This window comes from Talpa europaea, assembly GCF_964194135.1.
Source record: "Talpa europaea genome assembly, chromosome: 8".
In the NCBI taxonomy this organism is placed as follows: Eukaryota; Metazoa; Chordata; class Mammalia; order Eulipotyphla; family Talpidae; genus Talpa; species Talpa europaea.
Window position 1 is genome coordinate 89,380,857 of NC_140075.1, and position 26,591 is coordinate 89,407,447.

The window sequence follows — 26,591 nt, forward strand, 5'->3', positions numbered from 1 at the left end:
TGCTGTGCTTAACCCCTTGCGCCACCAGAGACCCTGAGACTCTTGGTCTTGTTTCCTTGCTAAAATGGTTCTCAACAATTATATATTTAAATAAGTTTCCTACACCTTTGTCTTTCTCTTCTGTCCCCCACCCCCCTTGATACAGATTCTTTCTTTAGGTTATCCCTGAAGACATGAGGTCTGTGCTATCTTGGCTATATGCTTTGTGTACCCTGGGGCCTCAGTCTCATCTTCTCTAGGTTTTCATCTTTCAAATTCTTTTTTCTCTTTGTCGTTCAATGTGTGTGTGTGTTCGCTGAAATTGTGCTGTCAAGCTCATTAATTCTTTCCAATTATTGCATTTGCTTGTATTTCCTGAGGCCCTCCACTGTATTTCTTAGTTCACTTATAGTATTTTGTTTAGACCCATTAGTTCTATTGTTAGTCTTTTTTTGTCTTTATTCTGTTCCTGTTTTGCCTTTTTTTTTTTTTTTTTCAGTTTAGTAAACATTGTTATAATTGTTACCTTGAATTCCTCTTCAGGCTATTCTGTAGTTCTGCTAGACTGAGACTTCTCTCAGGGTTTTCGCTCTAACGTTTATAATGTCCTTTTGTCTCTTCATTTTTAGTTTTTATGGCTACTGTAGGGATAAACTCGAATACTATGTCAGGAATTCAGGCTTCCTACTGTACTGTGGGTACCACAATTGTGTGGTGGGAATCCACAGTGATCCCCAGCTCTAGGCCAACCCCTCCGCCTAGATAGCTCATGGAGTCTTGTGCCAGCCACAGCTGTCTGAGCACCAGATGCTGCACTGGACACGGATGCTATTTGAGCCAATGCATCAAGCTGGGTGTTGTTCCTTCAATCTTTCCAGTGCAAAGCCTTACCCTGAGGTGCTTTCTCCTGTGGAGATCCAGGTGCTTAAACTCTGGTTAAAGCATTCAGTTATTGTCTTGGTTTGGCCCTGAGGGTGCAGATGGCAGTTGTCTTTAATACCACAACCTCAGAGTGCAAGTAGTAGCCTCTTTTATGATGCAGCCTGGCTCTTCCAGCCTGTCTGATTCCAGCTGTTCTATATTGAAAGTCTCAAACTCAACCCAGTTATTGTTACTCTGCACCCGTTCTATAGTTCTCCAGTAGGGTACCCCCTTATCCAGCACTGTGTTGGGTCTCCAAAGTTCCCGATGTGAGTACATGCCCTAGTCAGCAGCTATAGAGCAGGCTTAATATGGCATGACTGCTTCCTTCTCAAGGGCTGTACCGCACTGGTGTCATGGCAGAGTTTGATCAGTTTGTCCCACCCCTTTCACCCGAGCATTGCTCCTGTTGTATGCTTCCGTCATCTGTCTTTCAGGGGTTACAAACTTTGTTTGCTATAATCTATATGGAGGAGGCAAACCTGACATCTTTACTCTGCCACTCTCTTGCAGGACAAAGTATGTATTCTTACATTATCACAACATAATTATCACAATAATATAACACTGATAAAATAGTTATCTAGACTACAATCCATATCAGAATTTCATCAGTTACCCCCAAACATCTATTTTTTCCAATCCACATTCCACCCAGTCTCATGAATCACATTCAGCCAGCATGTCTGTAGATCCCTCCTCCTGTGACAGTCCCCCAGTCTTTAATAACTTATCATTTTTGAAAGTGGAGGCTAATTATTCTGAGGATATGCCTCAGTTTGGGCTTGTCCATTGTCTTTTCATTATTAATTCCAGAATGTACTATTTTGGCAGGACCACTACAGAACTGAGTTCATGTCTTCCTCGGTGTATCACATCGGGAGGCAAATAATGTGTTTGTCCCATTGCAGGTGATGTCATCTTTTATCACATGGTTAAGGTGATGTCTGCTTTTCTCTGTGAAGTCATTGTTTTTCCAGTGTAATTAGTATGAAGTGTGTGTAGTCCATTTCTCATCAAACTCTCACCTACCAGTTTTAGCATCCATTTTTCTAACTCCAATCTTTATCTATAGTCTACTTTTTTTTAAGATTTATTTTTTATGCATACAAGAACTGGGGTACAGGCCAGAGCTGTGGCAGGTAAGAGGATTCACCAGAGACAGAGTGGGGAGCAGAACAGGCAGACTGACAAAATACACTGCTAAGGGGAGGAGCGGGTGAGACAGGAGAGGTTGGCTGCTCTATGTGGGTTGCTCCCTGGCCAGCCAGGGATTGAACTCATGTTGCAGAGTCTGCGGATAGCTTCATAGTACAGTGCTTAACCCCTTGCGCCACCAGGGAGGCCCTCTATAGTCAACTTTAAGGAAAGGCTTTTCCTTTCTTTCTAGTTTTTAGCTTTCTGAAAGTTAACATTTGCCCAAAATATTCTCATTCATTTCCTGACTCCCCAGTCCTTAACTTCAACCCACCATTGGTCCCATGCCAATGTTGAGCCTTGTCTTTGTCTGACTGCCCCCCGCCCCGCATCCTGACTCGATTCCGTATCTGAGCTCCACTCATCTCCATGCCTTCCTGTCTCTCTCCCCCAGCCCACCTTTGGCCTTGCGTGTGCACAATGTCCCCTGGAGAGCAGGGTGGACATTTATAATGGGCTATCAAAAGCATCTATCCCTGAAAGAAAACAGTACACCAATCTCAAGGATTTTATTCCCTCTTATACCTTAGATTTATATTATTTTTTAATCAACCAACCCTGAATTTTGACAAACTTTCATTGCTAATCTTTGTTTCAATGGGTTGTTCAAAAGTCAAAACTAGGCTTTTTCTCCTCAAAAGCTGATTTCACTATTTGTTTATACTTTATTCTAAAAGTGTTTTCCCAAAAATATATAACCCAGTGATTTTTTAGAGAATAGGGAGGGATTCAAAGAAATGAAATGGCTAAATAGTCATGTTTCATATGTTCATATATTAAAAGTCTTATGTGGAAACCCTAATCCTCAAAATCCTAAGGTTTGGAGGTGGGATCTTTGGGAAGTAATTAGGTGATGAGGGTGGAGCCCTCATAATAGTATTAGTGCCCTCAAGGGAAGAGGCCAGAGAGCTCGCTTCCACCATGTGAAGATACAAGAAGTCAGCTGTCCAGCTGTCTGCAGCTGAGAAGAGGGTTCTCACCAGGACCAAACCCAGCTGGCACTTTCATTTCATACTTTCAGCCTCCAGAGCTGTGAGCAATAAATTTCTGTTGTTTATAAGCCACCTAGTCTGTGATGCTTTGTTGTAGCAGCCCAAACTGATAAAACAGGAAGCATGAACAGCAAAAGAAAGCTTAAGCCTGAGTAAGGCTAGTACATAAAGTGCATGTCATATGGGCTTGGTTTTTGGTTCCTAAGTAGCCAGTATAAAAAAGGAGTTTTTTTATTTGTTGTTGTTTTTTGTGGGACTCTCGCCGGCGGCCGGGGAACGAACTGGCGCTGCAGAGGCTGCGGGCAGCCTCACAGCCCAGCGCTCATCCGCTGTGCCACCAGGGGAGGCCCAAAGAGTTTTATTTTTACTAACTGATCTTATTTATTTGTCAAATAGAGAGTAATATTTAATATCCCCAAATTGAAGTCACATAAGGTTTGCCACTAGTGTTTGTAGTTTGTATACCATCATGGCAGTGCTGAGTGCTTCTGTTCCTTGCCTTGCATGTGCACAAGCTGACTGGAACTTAGGAGCCTCTGCAGAGCTCTAGCATCCTTTCCCTCTCCAGCTTTCTTAGAGACTCCTGAGAATTCTGTGGCCTTGTCCTCCCTGAACTCCCAACTCTGCTCAACTCAAGAATGTCACTAGACTCCACCTGGTTCCTTCTCTCTGGTGCCCAGCCCCTCCCCAGGGGGGAAACAGCAACATTCATGGGGCACATTTCTTTTTCTTTTTTTTTCCACAGCAAGGAGCCCCTGTGTCTTCCTGTCCAGTTGCCCGGTGTCCTAAGAACCTTTGTTTCATATATTTTCTATTTCCTTAAAAACAATTTCCTCATGTGAAAGAATAAATCTCCCTGATGCTCCATTATGACTAGAATCTTAAGTCTTTGGCTTCTTGAAAACCATAACTCTTTAAGCCCCAGCCCAGAGGCACCAACCTGTGATCACAAACTCTCAAGAAACACTAACTTCTAGGCAGTTTTTATATCAAGATATCCGAACAAAATCCATGACATTTTATTTCTTCTAACTACATCCAGACTGGATGGCCTCAAATCCACCATTTTTTTCGGAGAGATTCTGTACAGGCTGGTCATGTTATAAGCTTAACCTAAGACTAGTTTTATTTTCTAGAATGTAGTTATTGTTGACTATCATGTCATGTCATACTTGTTGGCAATGCCCAACATAAGCATGTTTACCTCTTGTATGGATATGTATATGGTTTTATGTCCATGTACTGCATAAACATAATTCCCATTATATGGGAACAAGTAAACTATAAAGCAGAGAAAAACACATACTTTGAAAAAAAAATTCAACTTACCTAGAATTAAAAAAAAAAAAAAAGCCCCTTCATGTTGGCAGGCATCTACTGTTAGTCCCCCATGGTAACAGTAGACTCATGGTCAATCTATTGTCACCTTGGAATGCTCCTCACTAGCCAAACAGAAATATAACTTATCCCAAGCATTTATTTTCTCAACCCACAGTCCCTTGAGAGAACAAGGCAGTGACCTATAGTCTAGCATAATAGGCTCCAAGGCCCGAAATCCCATTCCAGAAAGCCATGTGAGACCTTGAAGTTAGGTGAAGAAGACATAGGAGGAAAGGTACAGTCAATGAACAGTGCTTGGCATTTTCCTGAGTTTCAAAATAAAGGGTTCAGCTAAGAAACTATCTGCTTGGCTCTTCATTTTGGTTTATGTTCCCAAAGTATTGTACAGAATGTACACATTTGGACACTGGCTATAAAAACCATGTTCCTAAATATAGCATGTAACTTTAGCTGGACAAATAAAGCCTCGGGGCTCCATCATTCAAGGATGGAATAGCTCTAGCCTCTTACACGTGGGCAGACATCGCTGTCCACTTTCTGCCACATTGGTGAGTCAATTTGATTCTCCTTTGGCTGCCATCAGCCGATGGACTCCCTCTGTAGATCTTTAATCCAAATTTCCCAAGAGTGAGGTTCTGATTGGGCTGCCTTAGACTCAGTCACCAACCTCTAACCTAGGGTGGCAGGGTCATGTGAGATAAGACAAGGTCATTTGTTCAGGCCACCAAAAGTCACTGAGTGTGGCGGGTGCACAGCAGGTCACATCCGGTAAGTAAGGGGAGGATGTTTACTTAATATTTTCAACAAGTCCCTGAACTAATCTTTGTAGGAGATAAAGATGTGGAAAAGGCTTGATTCCTATTATTGAAGAACAATGACAGATACTGTACACAGATGTGGAAAAGTCAGTGAATGGGCAGGGGAATGGAAAATGGCAGTGACCAGCTGACGTGGAATGTCAGCTCCATCCTGAGTGAAGAATGCAAGTCAGCTGCTTAACTCAGGGCCTGCTTGCTAATGAGAGCTCAGTGATAACTGTTACTATGGACACAACAGATAAACTCTGTCCTAGAGCCTGACAGGCATGTTCTTGTGTCCTACCCGGTTCTGCCAGACCAAGAGGGTTGGGGACCATGTATAATCAACATGGGGTATTGCCCCTGTTTTTGCAAATGGGAGAGAGCAGGGCAGTGGGAGATTGCACAGGACTGCCACTGTCTTCCCAAACAGCACCTATTTCCCCATCCCCCACCCCCCTCCATTCACCTGAGCCCAGGCAGCAAGGCCCAAAGGAAGCTGTGAAAGCCTTCAGTTCTCTATCCTCCCACCCACCAACCTCTCACAGGCACAGCTCAGATGGGTCTCAGAATATGTGGATTCAGATGAACTGCTTTTCAATTTCTTCAAAGCCATAGACCAGAGCTTGGCTTGAGGTTCCTTCCAAATAACAAGTGGTTGTGTTTCCCTGGGTGCCCCTGCCTGGCCCTACATAATCAGTCTTGGTCCCAACTGGCAGCAGGAACATTGGGGCTCCCACAGACCACTTTGCAAGCAAAGTAAGCCCCTGACCTCAGATACAGGATTCCCAGGTTGGGGATCGAGTAGTAAGGAATATACTATGCAGCACTGTAGATGCAGCTTATAGAGTCCATTTGGGTCTTAATTCAAACTGGCCAATGTGGAACCAAGTTTAGGTGAGGTTTCGCCATTTTGTATATCCTCCACCTTGAAATGTTAGTCCTTGTACAGCCGCATTCCGGAGATAGTTTCAACAGTCACAACCCTCACTCCACTTGGTGACGAAAAAGCAGACCACCCCAGCCGCCAATGAGGGCAGTCCTATCCATAAATGGGACAGCGTCTCTAACCATCCAATCAGTTTGAAACTAACTGCGCATGCCAAAATGCCTTTGTAGTAGCCAATGAGTAATTGCCAGCTTGTTTCAAAATTCGCGCCTGCTTGTGACCCTATTTAAGACCCCTGCTTCTTCTGTTCGGGGCTCTCGACCTCTGCCGTTGCATCAGTGTGCATCGTGAGCCTGGACTCGAGCCTTTAATAAACTCCTTTGTGTTCTTGCATCGGCTGTCTGTGTCCTTGGGGGCTGCACTGGTCGACGCTGGGCACAACAGCCAATAAATCTCTTAACCACAAAAATACCTGAGACCAACATGACTTCTGAGAAATCATTTCTGAAATATACTTAGGCAAATTCTCAGTCTTTGGGGAATACAGAAGTCAGAACTGTCTCTAGTCCTGACGGAAGGAGAACAAGAGCAGAGGAGTTAGAGTCAGCCTCGCTGATTGTCCTCACCAAGGGCTGTGGACAGGAACTTTGTTTTTATGACTAAATTTGGCCTAATTTGAGGACCATGACTGTTTTCCAAGTAGAGGGTGAGGGGGTGTTCAGCAGGTGTCAGGGTTAAGATGAAGTCTCATGGGCTGATCATCAACAATTTTCCTTTAGGGCAGGTCTCTGATTCCCCCCCCCCCACACACACACACAATCCCTGCTCCTTTGCAGGTACCCACATCACCACTCCACTCTGTTTCCAAGCCCTTGACTTGAGTCCTTTCTCTGTGAAATGAACATGTCCAGGGGACTAGCATTCCCACAAACTCCTCACAGGCCACAAAAGGGCTGGTAGGAAGGAGTGACAGGGAAACCTGATTTCTGAAGTAGGATTGTTAAATCCTCCAGAAGTAGCTGCCTGTGATTTGCAGCTCCAGCTAACTCCTGCACCTCATTGTCCCATGGCTGAGAATCCCAAAGCAGGGAGGCACAGTATTTGAGTCACATTATATAACTTGTTCATCTCTGTCATCCAAGATGAAAGTCATTTCCCTTATCTCTTTTTGTTCACTGGAAGGGATTTTCCAACTCCATAGTCTAGAACAGTAGTCTCCTGAGCCACGTAAAGATGGGGAAGGAGGGAACCAGCGTATTTTTCAGCCTGCATTTCTAAGAAAAGAGACACTATGCTGACTTTGGAGGGACTCCTCTCCAAAGTATAGACCTCGGCTGCTTTCTTCCATACCCTCCCACGGGGCCAGGTGAAGCATATTCAACTAACACATGAGCTGACAATTATTGAGTGTACCTGAGCCAGGAACTATGCTAAGTGCTTCCCAAGGCAGCATCGTACTTAAGTCCTCAAAATAAATATATAAATTAATTAATTAAATAAAAGCACCTGATAATTGTCTTCACTCAAATGGAAAACAGGCTCAGGAGGGGGCCTGGTTAAGCTGAATGTGAACCCCGGAAGTCTGCCTTCAGGTTCAAGCTCCTAACCACGCTGTTGCCTCCATGGGTCTGTGGAGCAGAGGAACCACAGCCTTTCACATCCTTGCCTTAATCCCAGTTTGGCATGAGGGCAAATGCCCCATTTGGAGCTGCTAAGCACTGAGCGGTGGGCTTCTCCTGCAACAAGCCCCTTCCCTGTTCTGGGTACAACCTCTGTCCCCCCAGAGCCCTGAAGTTGATTCCACATTGTTTTCTAGGGCTAAAGAGCTGTGAGCTGCAAACTCTTTTGTTCCCTGGGTAAATTCCATTTCCTTTTCTATTGTCTAAGGATTCTTAGCGATGTAACATTACACCCAGCATCTCCTGCTTTTAAAAAGAAACTTGGATGGAGGTTGGCAAATTACCACTCACAGTTCTGTGAATGACAAGTCACAGGAGACAGTGGAACTAGAGCCCCTGGAGTCAGTCATTACAGGCTTGGACAGGGAGGAAGGAAGGGGTGAGGGCAGTCCAGAGGCAACTGGGTGTGTGCGCTAGCTCAGGAGAAACAGAGCTCTGGGGACTGAAAGCCAGAGAACCTGGCAGCTGAGCTGATAACACCATTGCACACCCACTCCCCTCTCCGCCCTCCACCTTTTACTCCTTACCTTGGGTTTCCTTCTTGATGTGCTTTTCCTCATCTCAGATCTCTTTGGCCTTGAGGATCGAAATGAAAGCTCTCGAAGCATCCCCATATCAAATTACCTGTGTTTTGCTGTTTTCATCTGGGTCCTCTGTTCTGCATTACCTGTGAGAACCTGCCAGAACAATTCAAGAATTTACTTCAGAACAAGACTGAGGGGGAATAGAAGTGAGAGATCATGATGTCCACTATCCCTAAACCTGGACAATCTTTAGTTACTCCTTTTTAAAGTGGCATTAAGGGCCTCCCCCGTGGCCCAGCAGTTGAGCGCTGGGTTGCGAAGCTGCCCCCAGCCTCTATAGTGCTGGTTCGATCCCCGGCCACCGGGCGAGGGTCCCACATGGCACGCGGACCTCTCCTGCCGCCCGCTGCTCCCCTCAGCAGTGTACTTCCGTCCTTCTGCCTGCTCTGCTCCCCGCTCTGGCTCTGGTGAGTCCTCTCACCCTCCTGCACTTCTGACTATACCCAGTGCTTGTATAAATAAATCTTTTTTTTTAAAAAAAAAAAGTAGCATTAATACATTTTGCACCTAGGAAAAATAATCCTGTTTCTTAGATCTGTACTGTGGCAATTTAAGTTATCAGTTAACCTAATAAAAGTCAAAATTAAAAATCCAGTTCCTTTATTGCACAGAGCAGATACAGAACATCTCATTATAGAAGAAAGTTCTGTTAGGCAGAGCAGACTTCGTGTAAGGGGTCAGGAAGACCACTGAGCAGGTTTTCTGATCCCGTGCAGACCGGTAAAGGAGGAGTCAGAGTCCTCAGTGGCTTTTCAGGCTTTTATTGGGGATTTACCGGGTACATGGCAGGTAGGGGTGCTGGGGGGCCGGGAGGCTGGCAGTCCTCCTGTTAGGGGGGAAAGGATGTCCTAAAGCTAATTCCATACAGGCTTTGTGGACTCCACCCCCACCCCAGGCCAAAACCAAAGACACTGGGAACTCCAAATCCCATCACCACCAAAGGGAAGGTGGCTGGGACCTGAGGGTGGGGTTAAGCAGCCAGGTTGGTATAAAAGGCAGACACATGGGCTTTGGGGGGGGGGGCGTCCCCCATTTTGGCTCTCTGCCAGCTCGCAGCGTCTGGCCAGCTGTGACTTTGGGTTTCCAGGTCGTCGGCTCAGGTAGGACGCATTAAAGACTTTATTTCCCTATTTTCTCCCTGAGTTGTACATTTTCCTTATTTCCTTTTCCCTTGTAAATAAACCTTTTATTATCCTTTTGTGTGTGCCTGTAGTGGAGTATTCATAAGTCCCTTGTAAGCGCGCGGGTGAGGACACACAGCCAGGAACCCGCTCAATATCGGGGCTGCTCTATAACACTCCCAGCCCCCAGCAAATCCTCACTCTATCTGGGCTCTCCGGCGTTCTCTCTGCTTCTTTGTTTTCCTCCTTTTCCACTTCCCAACTTGTGCTGCTTCTTTCTCGGCTTCTCTTTCGGCTGCTGCTGGCGTCCCCATGATGCCGCCCTTAAAAGCCCAGTCTCAGCCCAGGTGAATCCCATCTACCTCTGCCCACACCCTACTCCAGGTGCCCGCCATCAGCCATGCATTCAGGACCGCAAGGATCCATCATCTATCCTGATGGCGGGAGGGCAGAAAAGCCTGACATTTTTTCCTCCCTACACTTAGACACTAATATTATTGGCCTACTGATGATGATACTTTATTGGGCAGAATTTCTGTTAACAGGGGGGTAGAGGGCCTCCCGGGAGGTGCAAGGGGTTAAGCACATTAAGCACAGCACTATGAAGCTATCCACAGCCTCTGCAGCATGAGTTTGATCCCCGGCCAGGGAGCTACCCACATGGCACAGCAGACCTCTCCTGTCTCGCCCGCTGCTCCCCTCAGCAGTGTATTTCAGTCAATCTGCCTGTTCTGTTTCCCACTCTGTCTCTGGTGACCTGTGTCCCATTTCTTGTATGCATAAGTAAATAAGTCTTTAAAAAAAAAACAAAAAACAAAAAACAGTGGGGTAGGTATAAACCCTCCAGCCAGACCACACTGCACTTTTTGGAAACCACTTAATCAGTGATTGCATCCTTGATCTCCTCCCCTCCAGGGTGAAATAGAGGTTCTCCAAATTTTCCCAGTGGTGAGAGTGGGGCATCTAGGACACGTGGTGAAACAGTGCTACAGGGGGGCTATAGCAGGACCATAGCCATCCAAGGACAGTGCCCAATCGAGGACAGGTCACTGCCTGTGGGTTTTCACCTGCATTCACAACTGCAAGACCACTCAGGTTCAGAGAATAATGGGGTTTATTTAACAAATTGGGAAACAACTTCTTAAGGGCACAAGTGGCTGGCTATCTCACGCCAGATAGTGTCCACAGTGTCCAGAAGTCCCAAACAAAAGGCCATTTTGTGCTTTCCTGCCAATGAGGGCCTGGAGCTCATGGCAGCCAGTAGCAGGGGGCCAGGACCCAACTCACCGCAGCTGGAGGTGCTCACAGGCGGGGCCTGAGATGACACAACAACAGCCCTCAGCCATAGTCTGAAGGTTGGGATAGCAGCAGATGGTGGACCAGGCAGCAGCAGCAGGAGGCAGTCCCAGACAATCAACAGCTCTCAGAAGTGACCTGGACATAGAGTGCCAGTCACCCATCAACAGTGCTGGACAACACTGGCCAGCAGTGCTGGTCACCTGGTCACTAGGAGGCAGCCGTGTCAGAAACACCAGTTAGAGCTCTTTGTGAGGTGCTGGCCACATCAACAACAATAGCTCTTTGGGACACCAGGCTGAGGCCTTGCTACTCCTTTCAGGCAGTGTCAGAGGCAGGCCCAAGGCAGGCGCGGCCAGCCTGTCCTCTGCAAAGCTCTTTGGGTTCTCTTCTTCCTTTGGAGGCCAGCTGCTGGATGCTTCTTTCTTCTTTGGAAGACAAGGACAGTTAGAGTCACTAAGAGTCAGAGCAAGTCTGAGAAAGCCAACCTGTCCCAGGTTGGCCCCTGTCCTGCTTTATATCCCCTTTCAGGGCCTCCCACCTTCGAGTCTGATTGGACCATTTTTAATCCTACTGCTGATTGGATAATTTACCAACCAGCTCACAGCTCACACCTGACAGTCCATTCTACCACCCAGTCACCAAGTCCATGGGCCTCTCTAAGGGCCTGCAGCTGGAGAAGCCACAGCACTGGAACCAGCCCAGTGGGGCTCCATGCTCCTCCCTGCAGCCCAGAACCAACAGTTGCCTGCCCTGGGGCAGCATGATAGGGAAATCACTGCCACCAGCCATCACTGCTAGCCTCTGCCTACAGCCTAAGCCCCAGGGAGCGGGGTGGGGGGGGGGCACTGGTGGTGGGCAGGAAAGTGCCCATAACCTGCTGCTGCTGGCACTGCATTGCCGCAAGCAGCGCTCTGGGGCCAAGCCTGGGGTTGGGGGAGGTTCCTCCGGTTTCAGTGGCTTGCTCAGGTCTTGAAGGCATTTGCCTATTGGCACCGTGCTGTCTCTGCTGATGCATTCGTCCTGCTGGGGTCCCCAGCATGGATGGTCTAGCCCATTATTGATGGCACTCCCATGTCATAACTGAGGCACCTCACCCAGGCTCCCACTCCTCTCAGTCACCTCCAGCCCTTTCAAGGGACACAGGGTACCTCCAGATGTTCCTGCAGACTACTCTGTTGAGGCTACCTCCAGATCCTTCTTGTGGTCACCTCCAGTGCCCCAATCCCTTCCAACTCTCTGTAGCACTCTTCCGGACTTAGCTCAGGACGGTGGGCTCTGCCATTCTCCGGGGCTCAGAATGTTCTAAACTCTAGTCATCCATCTTTAAACTTCTCCCTTCCTCCTGAAGGTCAAACCTCTATCTCCTTTTAGGGGGAGAAAACATTCTTGCGTTCTTCCCCCTCCTATGATTTATACACAGGTCAGCAAACTTCCCAAAAAGGGTCAGATGGTAAATATTTTAGGCTTTGGAAACCATCCAGTTTGTGCTGCTCTTGTAGGGCAGAAGTAGCTACACACAAAACAGAAACAAACGGGTGAAACTGTATCAATAAAACTTTGTTTCTAAACATCCTCCTCCTCAAGGCCAGAGCTGCAGCCCCCTGGATCCTAGGTCATCCTCTTGTCTTTGATGCTTAGTATTTAGAAACAAGCTTTTAGATACAAAAAGAAAACTTACTCAACTGCCTGGCTTTTTCATTTCAAAGTGAAATGAAACTGCTATAGATTTTTAAAATCTACCTTTGAACTCAGAGCACCAAGACCCCCTCCTTTTTTCCAGGCATATTTCCCTTACCCTCCAGGGAGGGCCATAGGTAGTTCCCATGGATGTTTAATGTTTGAGAGGATATGTGTAGGGTAAAGAAAATGTCAGGCTTTTCTGCCCTTCCGCCATCAGGATAGATGATGGATCCTTGTCCTGAATGCATGCCTGATGGCGGGCACCTGGAATAGGGTGTGGGCATAGGTAGATGGGATTCAGCTGAGCTAAGACTGTGCTTTTTTAAGGGCGGCGTCACGGGGACGCTAGCAGCAGCAGTAGAAGCCGAAGCCGAAAGATAAGCCAAGAAGCAGCAGAAAGAACGCCAGAGAGCCCAGATAGAGTGAAGACTTGCTGGGGGCTGGGAGGCCTGCCAGCCTCCCAGCACCCCTGCCTGCCATATGCCTGGTGAACCCCAAATAAAAAACCTGCAAAACTACTGAGGACTCTGACTCATCCTTTACCTGGTCTGCATGGGATCAGAAAACCTGCACTGTGTCCAGTCCTGCCCTCTACAATATGTGTAGGGAAAGGATTAGAAAACATTAAAATTATGGTATTTCTCAACTGCGTTACAAAATGGAGTAGCGATTCTCATGTCACTGATTGTGAGGCTTACTGGAAAAGGATGTTTTGTAAAATGTGTCACATACATTGTCATGTCTGTCATGAGGGTTCCACAAACACCCTTTCCTTCCATTCCTAACCCACTAGCCTCAACCTGAGGTGCCACATGGCCAACAGCTGGAAGACCATCTCTGGCTCAAAATACCTGAGCTCATCAAAATGCCTTCCTTTTCCAATTCTTAAAAAAAAGATGCAGCTTTTCCCCAAGGTAGAAAATTTTAAATTCTTAGCTTTGCTTAAAGCTACATGGCAGAGAGCCGAGGGCCAGCGCCTTTGGGGCGGATCTAGCAGCAGGCTGGTTTAATGGGGGAAAACAGTGTCCCCTGTAGGAAAGTATGAGAGGACACTGAAAAGGAAGCGGAGGGCTAAACTCATGTTTCACACACTTCCTCTGTATGAGTCAGGACTTTCATGGTGACAAGTGATGGAAACTTAAACTAGCTTGGGCAAAGGGGGAACTTGTTAGTTCAAAGTATCTGTGATTAAAAGACTAAATTATGGCTAGTCAAGGATGCAGCTGGGCTTGGGGAACAAGTGGGAGCAGGCATCGGAGCACTCTCTCTATGGTCTCCCTTGTCTTTCTTATCGTCTAAGCTGGACACACCATGTGGGAGGCAAAATGGCTGCTGATGGTGCCTAGGCCTCAATCCCTCCACCATTGCCATCGGGAAGACAGAAAATCATTTTTCCAATTCAGTTTTTAAAATCCCAGACAAGGATTCTGATAGGCTCAATGGGGTCATGCATCCATCGACCTAGCCCAGGGTGGCCAGGCTGGGACTGGTCACAGCTGCTCCCACTGTCGTTGTGAGGGGCCTTTGCTATCTCTTGTTGTTGCTTGGCCTCCCAGTGGAGGCAGGAGAGCCTGTGTGGTGAGCCCGCCCTGCTGGCGCTGTCCCTGGGTTCCTGTCATGCTCTGTTTCTTCTCTCGGTCATTGAGTCAGCCCAATGCATCCCCTCAGCGCCAGCCTGGTGCTCCCTGGGGCTGAGGATCTAATGTTAGTAGGTCACAATTCAATGCACATGGAAGATGGATAGTAAGTCTTTTTTATCAGGGTCTTGTCAAGAGAAACAAATCCACCTGCTATCAAAGGCACAGAAAATGCCCCGGCCTGTAACAGCAGTTGTCTGTATACATGGATAGGGAAGGGCCTGTCTGTCCTCAAGCCTCTCAGGCAGTTTTGTCAAGGTCAATTCAGCTGATCTTTTTCGATGATAACCCAAAGAGGATTAAGTTAACATCTGACCTTTAAAGAGCTTTATCTTTGGGGAACCAGGCTAATTAAACAATTAAAAGACTGCTTTGTAAAAAATATTTAGAATGCAGCTGAGGGAAACAAGAGCACACTGCTTCTAGCAGCCGAAATACTCACAGAAAATTCCAAACAATCAGTGGATTTATCATGTGGATGGATAAGTGGGATTCTGGAGTAGAGCAGAAGCGAGTCCAATCTCTGTGCTGCCACTTTCCAGATGTAGGGCCATGGGCGAGTGTCCCTTCTTTAAGCTCTATTTCTCATTTGAAAAACAGTTATAAAAATAGTGATGGCCCCATAAATTTGTTGAGAGGATTAAATGAGGTAATACATGTAGAGCACTACAAGTCAGGATAGCTATTATATTCCTTGGACATGTTCAAATTTAAAATTTCTTAAATTTTGCTTTACTTTAACACTTGAGTAGGATTGCTTGACAAAACGGCTGGTTCTCCTAAGCCCAGTACTCAGAAAAAAACCTCCAGGTTCTGAGGTGGCTCTGCTTTGGACCAGATGTTACCAGCACAGATGCAGCAGCTCCTGCACCCCAGCTGCCTCTGACCTTGACCAGATGCCATTCCAAGGACTCTGCAACTAGAGCCATCTTGAAGAAAAGTAATATGAGACTAGGGTTCCGAAAAGCCAGGCATGTTTATGACCTTTAAATTCTGTAATTACTTCTCCATTCAAGGAGATACAGTTCACTTAAATATTTTTATCCAAAATATTATTCTTTTTTTAAAAAAGATTTATTTCATTTATTTATACAAGCACTGGGTACAGTCAGAAGCACGGGAGGGTACAGTCACCAGGGCCAGAGCAGGGAGCAGAACAGGCAGAAGGACCGAAGTACACTGCTGAGGGGAGCAGCGGGCGGCAGGAGAGGTCTGCGTGCCATGTGGGACCCTTGCCAGCGGCTGGGAATCGAACCAGCGCTGCAGAGGCTGCGGGCAGCTTCGCAACCCAGCGCTCAACCGCTGCACCATCAGGGGAGGCCCCAAAATATTATTCTTGATGTTGATTTCCTTCTCATTGGTTTGTATGATACTTGAAGTTATCTCTTTTGCATTTTGATAAATGTCATAAAGCGACAGGGTCTTTGAAATGGCCTGAAAATAAGACCATGGGCTCTTTCTGGATGACAGCTATGCTAGCCCCTGCTAGCAACAGACCTTTGACATCATCCCAGTGCTTGTTAAAATTGTAGAAGCTAAGCCTCCCTGGTGGCAGAAGGGGTTAAGCACAGCACTATGAATCAATCCACAGCCTCTGCAGCACGAGTTCGATCCATGGCCTGGCCAGAAAGAGACCCACATGGCACAGCAGACCTCTCCTGCCATGCCCACTGCTGCCCTGGGCAGTGTGTTTCAGTCAGTCTGCCTGTTCTGGTCCCCACTCTGTCTCTGGTGAATCCTCTTAGACACATACACCCCACCTCTGGCCTGTACCCCAGCTCTTGTATACATATAAATAAATCTTTAAAAAAATAATAAAAAAGAGGTAGAAACTGCAGCCCCACCCCAGAACTGGTGAATTAGAATCTACAGTCTAACAGAACCCCCAGGTGATGCTAATGCACACTGGAGTTAGAGATGCACCTCTGTCTTCGCATGAGAATCATCTGGGGAGCTTTAAAAATCACTGATGCTTGGATCTCACCCTAACAGATCTCTACTTAATTGACATTGGGAGTTTTAAAACCTCCCCAGGTGGTTGCAATGTGCAGCCAAGGTGGAGAACTTGCACTCCAGACACATTCTTTCCTCTTCCCCTACTGATTTCGACAACATTTATTTCTCTAAAAGTGAAAATCTCTCAAGCTGCAGTCCGGGCTCATTTCATATTGTTTTTATCATGACAGATGGCCATTTTCTAGATAAAGTCACAAAATCTGAAGATTCATTTAGAATTTAAAAAATAACCTTAGGGAATTTCTTCTGAACCTTTGCCAAGATCTCCTCCTCCCTCTTTTATGGTGATGTCCAGAACTAGGGACAGTTCTCTAGCACTTCTAAATAGGACTGAGCATCAGCATAAAGGACTTTTGTGTCCTTCTGAATGAAAGGTACTGTTTTAAATAAATAAAGTCAGATCATTTGAACGGGGGTGTAGGAGGGGGGCAAGCAAAAAATATTTGGCCAAGCAGAAGTTTTTCTTACGCTTACAGGAGTCAGCTATACAAGGATAAAATCTACTTTCTGGGTTTTGAACTTTCCTAATGGAGCAATAAATGTGTTGTTATTTAGCCAAATAATCCATAAGCCTTCTTGTATGCGTAACCATGGATGACCAAACAGATGAACTCACCTGCAGAAACTCTTAGACAGCTCAGCTGCATCATAAATTTGGCTGATGCCAGTAGCATAAAAGTCATCTGAACCTCAAGACCTTGGAGACCTGTCACCTTCAAACACACTACTCATTATGCGAATCACCTGGGCTGCTTACTAAACATACATAGGTGTTTGGGCAAAGATATTTGTGGCTTTGAAAAACATGGTTGGTTCTCAAACTTTAATGTGAGGACTGCTGGTGCCCAGCACACGCAGGCACTGCCCAGGCCACACTGGCTGGGACACTATCCCTTATTAAAAATTTATTCCTGGGCCTCCCTGGTGGTGCAAGGGGTTAAGCACTGCACTATGAAGCAATCCACAGCCTCTGCAGCAAGAGTTTGATCCCCAGCCAGCCAGGGAGAAACCCACATGGCACAGAAGACCTCTCCTGTTCGCCTGCTGCTCCCCTCAGCAGTGTATTTCAGTTAATCTCCCTGTTCTGTTGCCCACTCTGTCTCTGGTGAATCCTCCCAGCCCCCTCCCCCCACATCTCTGGCCTGTACCCCAGCTCTTGTATGCATAAATAAATCTTAAAAAAAAAATTTATTCCCATTCCAAAGATCTGGGGTGAGGCCTGAGAGTCTGCATTTCCATCCATCTTGAAAAATGAGACTGTGCTGCTGCTTCGCAGGCCACACTTGCAGTGGCAAGGCCTAAGAACGTTCTAAGAATCAACCAGTGGGGCATTTCATATTGCCTGAAACATGAAAAAGCTCCTCTCTATGTCAATGGGTGATCAGAGGCTCAGGATGAGTCCCTAAGATGCGGCACAGACCAGTGTGCAGCGTGAGCAGGCACGTTCATTTCAGAGGGTGAATGAAACCTGGTACAGGGTGATTCATTACATGCATGCTTTGCCAGGACAACAAGAGGGGGAAACGTCTGTTCCTTTATTTCTCTAATGATCTGTGTGTTTAGCAAACACAAAGGGGGGAGGAACCGTTACTTTACATTCGTATTATTTTAGCTGATGTATCTGGAACACGGTGATAAATTAATCATGACGTCCGGTCTGATTCACAATCCTCTAACCCAATTTACACTTCGCGTTTGCAGAACCGAAATGCGATGCATTCAAAGGGAGCTCACGTTGTAGATTTTTCTCTTTACTGAACCTCGGGGATCAAGGGCTCCCTCGCCTTTCCATTTAAGCACCTGCCTGCAGCCCCAGGCGGAGGGGAGACGTGAGGACTCAGAGCTGAACAGTCAGCCGCTGCCTAGTGGGAAAAGCCCCATTGGGAGAAAGTGGGAGTCGGTTAAAAAAAAAAAAATACTTCCTGGCTTAATGACCAAGGCAGGCTGGTTCTGAGGGAAGGGGGAGCAGCGTGGGGTTGTTACTAAACATAACAGATGGCAGCTGTCTGCAGCTATATAGGGCGCACTGACAAATCTCCCGGACGGCGCCCTGGGCGCCCCGGGGTGCGCGTGGGAGGGGGCGGCTGCGGGCGTGGGTGCGGCTGCCCGCCCGGCTGCCCGCCCCGCTCCCAGCGCGCCGCCTGCGAAGGACTCGGAGGACGCCCGCGACTGCGGGGTGCGGCCCCCTCTCCCCGGACCGGACGCCACAGGTCCGAGGTCCGCGCAGGGCCGGCCAGGAGGCCTCTCGGGGATCCCTGCACCGGCCGGCGCTCCCCAGGCCCCGCCGCCCCGGACACGACCCCGGGCCCCAGCTCCCAAGGAGGGAGATGTTAGCAAAACACTCCGGCCCGCGCAGCCTTTGAAAGCTGGGGCTTGGCTGGCGGGCGCAGACCGCAGGACAGCCGGCCGCGGCGGAGGGCTGCTTTTGTGAGAAATAGGTCATAGCCCGGGTTTCCATGTGGGAAACCTGTTTTCCAAACTCAGACATCCCTGTACTACTGCTGCCTTTTGCTATCTGTCAAATGACTGCTTCCCTTTATTTGGGGAATTTATTTTGGGTATTTATTTAGCGGGGAGAACCTCTTCAATAGCTAGAAAAGTTAACCCCCTTTTAGACACATTAAACATACTTTTATTAAAATCAATGAAATTAAATAACACTGGATACCACTAATAGGGGCGGGCGGGGTGGTGTCTTGGAAGTCAGGGTGAGGCGGTTCGGCTTCTGAGCTGGGGCTGGGAGGAAAGAGGGCAAAGGGAGGGGATTCAGGAGTTCTGGGGACTAAATAGGTATGAGCTTCTATCATTTTCAAACTACAAAGACGGGTAGTGATCGAAGACTAGGCAAACTGCGTATGTCAGACTACCTATGTCTAAATCAGCGGAAAGAGGCCGGGGGTAGAGCAGAGGGCAGCGGGCATTTCCCTGTGCAGGTTCTGAGTCTCCAAAATGGCTGCAAGAAAGGCCAGGGGTCCTGGGGAGGCACGCACTGCCCTCTGGTCTGTGTGGCTGAATCCGCGGAGAAATCTGCTGTGCCCCCTCCCCCCAAAGCCGCCCTACCCCAGAGATTCTTGGCCCCATCATTAACAGAGACTGAGGCTTTCTTACTTTCTTCCCATAGTCTTGCAGTGTTTTTTCTTGAAGTCAAGAAAGGTCAAGGTTCATTCATTCACTCAGCACAAGTTTATTAAGAGCCTTGTGCCAGGTACTCAGACTCTGAACAAAGAAGGTGAGAATGCCTGTCCCTGTGGAGTTGCAAAAATCAAAATAAATCAAAATCTATGAACAGTGTTGCCAGACAATGAGCTGGTGCTAGTTTCCCGTAAATAGAATCCTTCCTTTTGACTTTAATGAGAATTCTGGCACATTGAGGGTCCCCCACATTTTAAAGGTACTACTGTAATCAATCAGTTATTTAAAAGATAAAAGCATAGCTGATGGGGGAGCCCAAATATTTGAGAGAGAAGAACGTTCTAAAGACTTCTTATAAACTTATCTAGTGGAGGGGTCTTTGCCACATGCACACCCTTCCTAGTGATGTCGGTCTGTGGGTTGAGTAGGAATCTGGCCCTGAAGTGTTAAAGAACATGCACTTTCTGTTTCTACTCTCAAGAACTCTTAGGTCAGACAGAAAAGGCAGGGCCCCTGGTACCCACTTTCATTGGAACCACAACCTATTAATCCTTTTAACTTTCCCTCTCATATCCTCATGTCCTTCCTTCCCCACCTTCCCCACCATGGCCCAACATCATAATTATTCCCTTGTCGTTGCCACAGGATCTGTCTTACTGGTGTCTAAAACCACAATGTTGGGCCTCTCTGGTGGTGCAAGGGGTTAAGCACCGCCCTATGGCGCAATCCACAACCTCTGCAGCATGAGTTCTATCCCGGGCTGGCCAGGGAGCAACCCACATGGCAAGGAAGACCTCTCCTGTCTCACCACTGCTCCACTCAGCAGTGTGCTTCACTCAGTCTGCCTGTTCTGTTCCCGACTCTGTCTCTGGAGAATCCTCTCAACCCCCACATCTCTGTATGCATAAATAAATAAATCTTTAAAAAAAACAAAAAACAAAAAACCCCAAATGTCTTTGCTTTTGGATACAGCAATAGTAATTCGTTGTGACAACACTGGCTGAGTATTTTTCCAGTTACTTATTCAGGCGTCCTGGGAAGTTAATACCAGAATGCCTCACAGGCCACCACGAGCAGCAGATGTAACTAATCTCTCTCTCTCTCTCTCTCTCTCTCTCTCTCTCTCTCTCTCTCTCTCTCTCTCTCTCTCTCTGTCCTACACACACACACACACACACACACACACACACACACTCATGCTTAAGTCAACTCTGTCATAAGCTTATCTGTACCCATTTTACAAGTGTAAATATTATTTATAACTTATTTAGTCTCTTTTAATCCCCCTGTTTTATGCACAGAATCTATTTTTTAAAAATCCTTTGTATTATTACTATAGCTATGATTATGGTTCCATCTCCTCAAGATGATTTAAGGCAATACAAACTATTTTAATTTATAATAGTAACCTGAAAATACATTTCATCAAATCATCATTTCATAGAAATGGCTTAGGATACCAAAAGTTTTTCAAAAAAATGAGTCGAGATACAATTTTAAGTACAATGCACATGGTGGTCAGAGACAGCAAGAATGACATAGGCCATTGGGAGGCCTTCAGATTTAGGTCACAGGTGTTATGTGATGCAGGAGGACCAAAAAAGGCAGCTGGCCTCACAGAGGAGCTCGCCACCAATATGCTCCAGCCTAACTTTACCAAATATACCAGGAGTCTTCACGAGCTGACAAAATCAGGTACCAAGGGTTTGAGAAAAAAAATTTCTGCAGACTCAAGAAAATGCTGCCATACAATTTTATCAAAAGAACACTTTCTGGCTCACAGGACATCTGTGTTTAATGTGATCCTGACTTTAGATCTTTAGAGCTTGCAGGCATGAGAAACATGCCAGAAACCCTCCAGTCACAGCAAAGCTATTTCCTTTAGAAAATCACCCAGTATTTAAAAGCCTGTTTGGAAAGCTCCACACAAGTCATGAGCTATTTTTTGCTTCCTTTTAACATTTTAAAACTCAATTCTAAGAAGCCCACTCAACAGAATTCCCAATCTTAAAATGGATTTTTAAAAATATTTTTATAAGGAGGATCACCCGTGTGGATTCTACTGGTGCTTCCTAGTAGGGGTACTAATGGCCTCGGTGGGATGTTGAGCATTGCTGGCTCCTGGGTACTAAATGCTGCCCCCAAACACACACTCCGCACTCCATCTACTCGTGAGGCACTGTCTCTCAGCCTTTATAGCTACATACTGAAAAGAAACGGGAGACCCACAAAGGAGAATAGTCCTTGCCCAAGGACTTACATTGAGTTGTAATTTGTTAGACTTTTAGGTGGAAAAGAAGAAAGAGAGCATCAGACCTCCTGAGATGCTTGGGATGACTGAAAAATTAAATGGGAGGTAAGAAAAACTAGGAAACATCTTAGGAGTTGCCTGCCAGGGCTAGGAGAAGCAGAGCACTGATGCGGATTCCACAGCAGACATGAGGCCTCAAGGGTGACTGTAAGGACTTACTCATATTATCCCCTTCTCCAAGGGGCTCAGGGGCACAAGGGCAGGCTTTCTTTTGACTGTGCAACCTCTGCCTCTTTTTTCTGCTTTGCTTCCCTTCAAACTGTTTTCTTAATGGCCCTACCCTGCTACCCTCTTTCTGACTGTCTTACATTCACACGATCCTCAAGAAAATACAAATGGGGTCATTGCATATCACTGATAGAAATCATACCTTTGAGATGGAGTGTTCTTGCCTGGCTGTCCCATAGGCCACTGTTGCACCAAAGCCTATGCTTTGGTTTAGGAGTCCCCAGCAGGGGGCAGCATAGCTCACAGGCATCTGAAGAGCCCATGTTCAATGTGATTTTTGAAGCCACCCTGCCTGGATTTGAAAGCCAGCTCCATTTCATAGGCCTTGTGTAACTTCAGCTGTCTGTGCCTCAGTGTCTCATTGTTAATTTTAGTCACACATTAATAGTACAGACTTCAAAAGATATGTTTAAGTGATACAAGTGAAGTTTAAACAGGATGAGTTCGTAGCATTTAGTAAGCATCTGATGATGAATATTAGCTGTTGTTTTTGTAGCAGTTGTTATTGTAATTCAATACTAATAATAAGTAGAAAATGGATAATTATTTATTGAGTAGACAGAACATGCATCTCTTTACTAAACACACACACATTCACATAAGCATACACCAGCAGTTTTCAGATTTTTCTAAACAAATGTCTTACTAGCCAATGGCAGTGAAGATGTAGGCCTCAGGAGGATAGAGGGAGATGAGATTATAAGAGTCCTAAACACAAACCTGAAATGCCTTTGAAATCATTTATGTTTAGTTTCATATATCACTCAAACAGTGTGCTATATTCAATGTGTTTTTTATTGTACTGTTTTTTATTGTACTGTTTTTTTATTGCCTGTTGTACTACAAAATATTTAAATTACTTATTAGTGCAACTGTTTAGTTTTTGTCTGAAAAACTGAGGTCCCAAGGAGTTTCACCACATTTCTCTTCAAGCACATGCCTACAAGTACACATACCTCATTCTGTGTCACGAAAATTCTGTTTTCATAATGGGAGGTTTTCCTTCCAGAAAGATCTAAGAGAAAGACATGCAGTCAGTCATTCAGCTATTAGATATTTATAACATTTCATTTTGTAAAACATTTAGTAAGCACTAAGAGCATTCGACCACACACTACCTCTTGCTCCAGCAGTTGGCCATGCTGAGCCATGGTGGCCGAGTCTTCTGATGGAACCCACATCTCTCAGCCTTCCCCAGTTGTGCCCAAATTTCAGTGCCCCCAAGCCCCATTTCCCCCATGTGGCCAGAGAAAATACTTTCTTTTACATAGCCCCCTTCTCCTAAAGTATTTCTAGAAACTCCCTGGGGTCCTCACAGGTATCCACAAAGTAGTCTTGGTAATCCTTTGATTCTGTTCAATCACAGTTCAGTCCTGACTGAGTCCATGGAGGCATCTGCTCAGGCTGCATCTGTCGGGTATTATGTGATAAAGGCCAAAAATGTTCTGTGCCCCAACACCAGAGGGCACCATTGTTCTTGTATAGAGAGGAGAATCTATGTTTACTTCTGCCCATTTGGGGGTCCCACAGCGAGACTGCTTATACTTTTAGATATTATGTACTGAGTGGTACCCTCTTTCATTTCCCACTGAGCCAGGCCTCTACTGCCTCCAGACTCTGGAGTTCCACAGAGGTGCTGCCTGAGTGTCACCTTATATTCATCCCTGCCACTACTGTCTCCACAGCCTGGATATGGACGGGGCAGAAAACCCTCCTTTGCTCAATGCAAGCAGAACCAGACTGTGGCTGCCCCTCGACTGAGAGACCTTGAATGTGAGGGCTACACGGTAAGCCCAAAGATCCAAACTATCAGGGCCTCCCCAGTGGTGCAGCGGGTTGAGCGCAGCGCTGTACAGCTGTCCGCAGCCTCTGCAGTGTGAGTTCAATTCTCGGCTGGCCAGGGAAAAACCCACACGGTGCGGCAGACCTCTCCTGTCTCGCCCACTGTCCTCCTCAGCAGTGTTTTCAATCTTTCTGCCTTTTCTGCTCCACTCTGTCTCTGGTGAATTCTCTCACCTTACCATGCCTCTGGCCTATCCCCTAGTTCTTGTATAAATAAATAAATCTTAAAAAAAAAAATCCAAGCTATCAGGTAGGAACAGTGAGAGGATGCAGCTCTGGGTTGTACTCCATTGGGGGTAGAGGAAGACGAGCTCCACCCCAGGCGACAGGCTTTCCTGGGTACACACAGAGAATGGCAGAGAGAGGAAGCAGCAGATGGAATCCAGCTCCATCACTTCCACCTGACCTCTTGGTGAAGACGAGCAGGAAAGGTCTGAGGAGCAGGAGGAATGAACCCTTCCTGCTCTGCCTGTGCTGACATCCCTTTACCACACGGGCAAAGGTCCACTCCAGGCCAGCACTTGCAGTCACAGAGGTCACTAAACGTGAGCTTTCTGGAGCATGGGGCTGCACAGTATTTAGGAGTTGGGTATCTGAGAGGCAAACCTGGGTTTGATCCCCACCTTGCAACCTTGGGCAATTCTCATGCATAAGCCTCAGTTTCCTTACCTGAAAATGGAGATGATAATGGTACCAACTTCATCAGGTTATGATGAAATGAGACACATCCTTACACATAAGTGCTCAGAACAGTGCCAGGCACACCACATGTTCTCAGTAAATGATTCCTATTATTGTTAAGAGACGCAACATGTTCACAATATTTCAATATTACTGTAAGTTAGAGCATTGAAAAAGGGCATCTCCAGTCCCAGCAGAGCCTTCCCTTTTACAGACGGGGAATCGGCAGCATAGAAAAGAAAATGACTTGCCCTGAGTCACAACGCTAGCATGTGGGCCCAGCCAGGACTAGAAGTCAGGCGCGTGAATCCCACACCCAAACTGCCTGATGCTTTAAGCCTTTCTTGAGAGCTGCCAGTGTCTGCCGGGAAGCTCCGCCTACTCTCCCATCCAGCGTGGCTAGGCCACCCTTTAGAACTTGTGCTCACCTCTGTCCCCCTGCAGCACCTCTACATGCCTCACTTAATGGAAACACACTATGTACCTGTTTGTTAAATTTAATTTACCCAGAGAACAATTAATCACAAAACGTCATGGTTCTGACAGTAAATTCAGTGGCTGTTCAGAAGACCCCTCCTGGAGTACCACAAAAAGCTGGGGTGGGTGGGGGGAAGATGGTACAGAGTTGGGGGTGCTGAAGACCTGGGCTGATCCAGTGAGTGAGAAGAGGGACGTCTACTCCAAGACTGGTGACAAGCTAAGTGAGGTCAAGGCAGGTGGACAGATCTGGCAGGCAGGAGCAATTGCCAAAAAGCAGTGCCTAGTAGATTCAATGCCTTAATGTGATTTGGGAGAAGGATAGAGATTGGGTGGATTGCATGGATTTTATGGCTTATGGAAAGCGCGGGGAGCCAGGCAGAGCAATGGGGGGCTCGATGCTTCCTGGTTATGTTTCTGATATTCATTTATGTTGCTGTGTGTATAGTTCATTCATTTTCAGTATTGTTTCCTAATCTATTATATGATTAATACCATAATTTATCTTCTCTAACATGAATAAACATTTGGGTTATTTCCAGGTTTTTTACAGTTAGAATATTGCTACTATGAAATTTCATGTTTCCTGGTACACGTGCATCATTTCCCCTCATGTGTGTACCCAGCGGCTGGCTGGGCTATATGACATGCATGTCTCCAGCTTTCTAGATAAGGTCAAATTGTTTTCCCAAGTGGTTGGAACAGTCTCCACTCCCATCAGCAGTGTGTAAGTTTCTGTTCCTCCACATTCTTGCCAATACTTGATTTGGCCACACTTTTCAATTTTTGCCAACTTGTTATCTTAACTTTTTTTTAATAGTATTTTAAGATAAGTTTTTTTTTTTTTATTGTTAGTCTTCTCCATAGTTTCTTGTTTAAGAAATAGTTCCCCATCATCAGGTCATAAAGATACTCATCTTCTAAAAGCTTTATAGTTTTGCCTTTCACATTTAAGTCTCTAATCCACCTGGAATTTCCTTTTAAATGTGTGCTTAGGTGTGTTCACTTTTTTTTCCTGTACTCCTCTCCTGTTTAGTAAACTGCTAAAAATGACAAAATCTGGGTTTTTAATCCCTGTGGAATTTAAATTACAAATTCAGTTTCTTTAATTGTTATAAAACCATTTAGGTTTTCTATTTTTTCTTTACCACTTCTATTTTTCCTTAGACTTAGTCCATTTCTCTTAAGTTTTCAAATGTACTTGCAAACAGTTCATAACATCCTCAAAATTTTAAAAATTCTGCCTTATCTGAAACTATGATTCCTTTTCATATTTTATTTTGTTTATATGTGTCTTCTACCTTTTAAGTCATCAATCTTATTTATTTATGGAGATCTGTAATGTATGTTTTTTTCAAATAGCCAATTTGGAACATATTTGATTCTCTTTATTTTCTATTTCACTAATTTATGTACTTATCTTTATTATTTTCTTCCTCTTCTTTCTAATTTACTCAGTTTTCTAACTTCTAATGTTTAGACTTTTGTATTTTCTAACAGAAGTATTAAAATTATGAATTTTCCTATAGTTTTATCCCACATATTTTGAAAGGTAATAATTTGTTGTCATCCCATTCTAAATAATCTCTCATTTTCATTATAATTTCTTACTTATCCTATGAATTATTTAAGCATGTTTCTTTCTTCTCTAATACTCAATTAGTTTAAATATAAAAGGGCAAATTCCCCTAAATTTAATAACATTTACATAGTTGTTCAAATTTCCTTAGACATCTCAAAATACAATAATACATTCAGCATATCTGATTCTTTCAAATACACCTACAC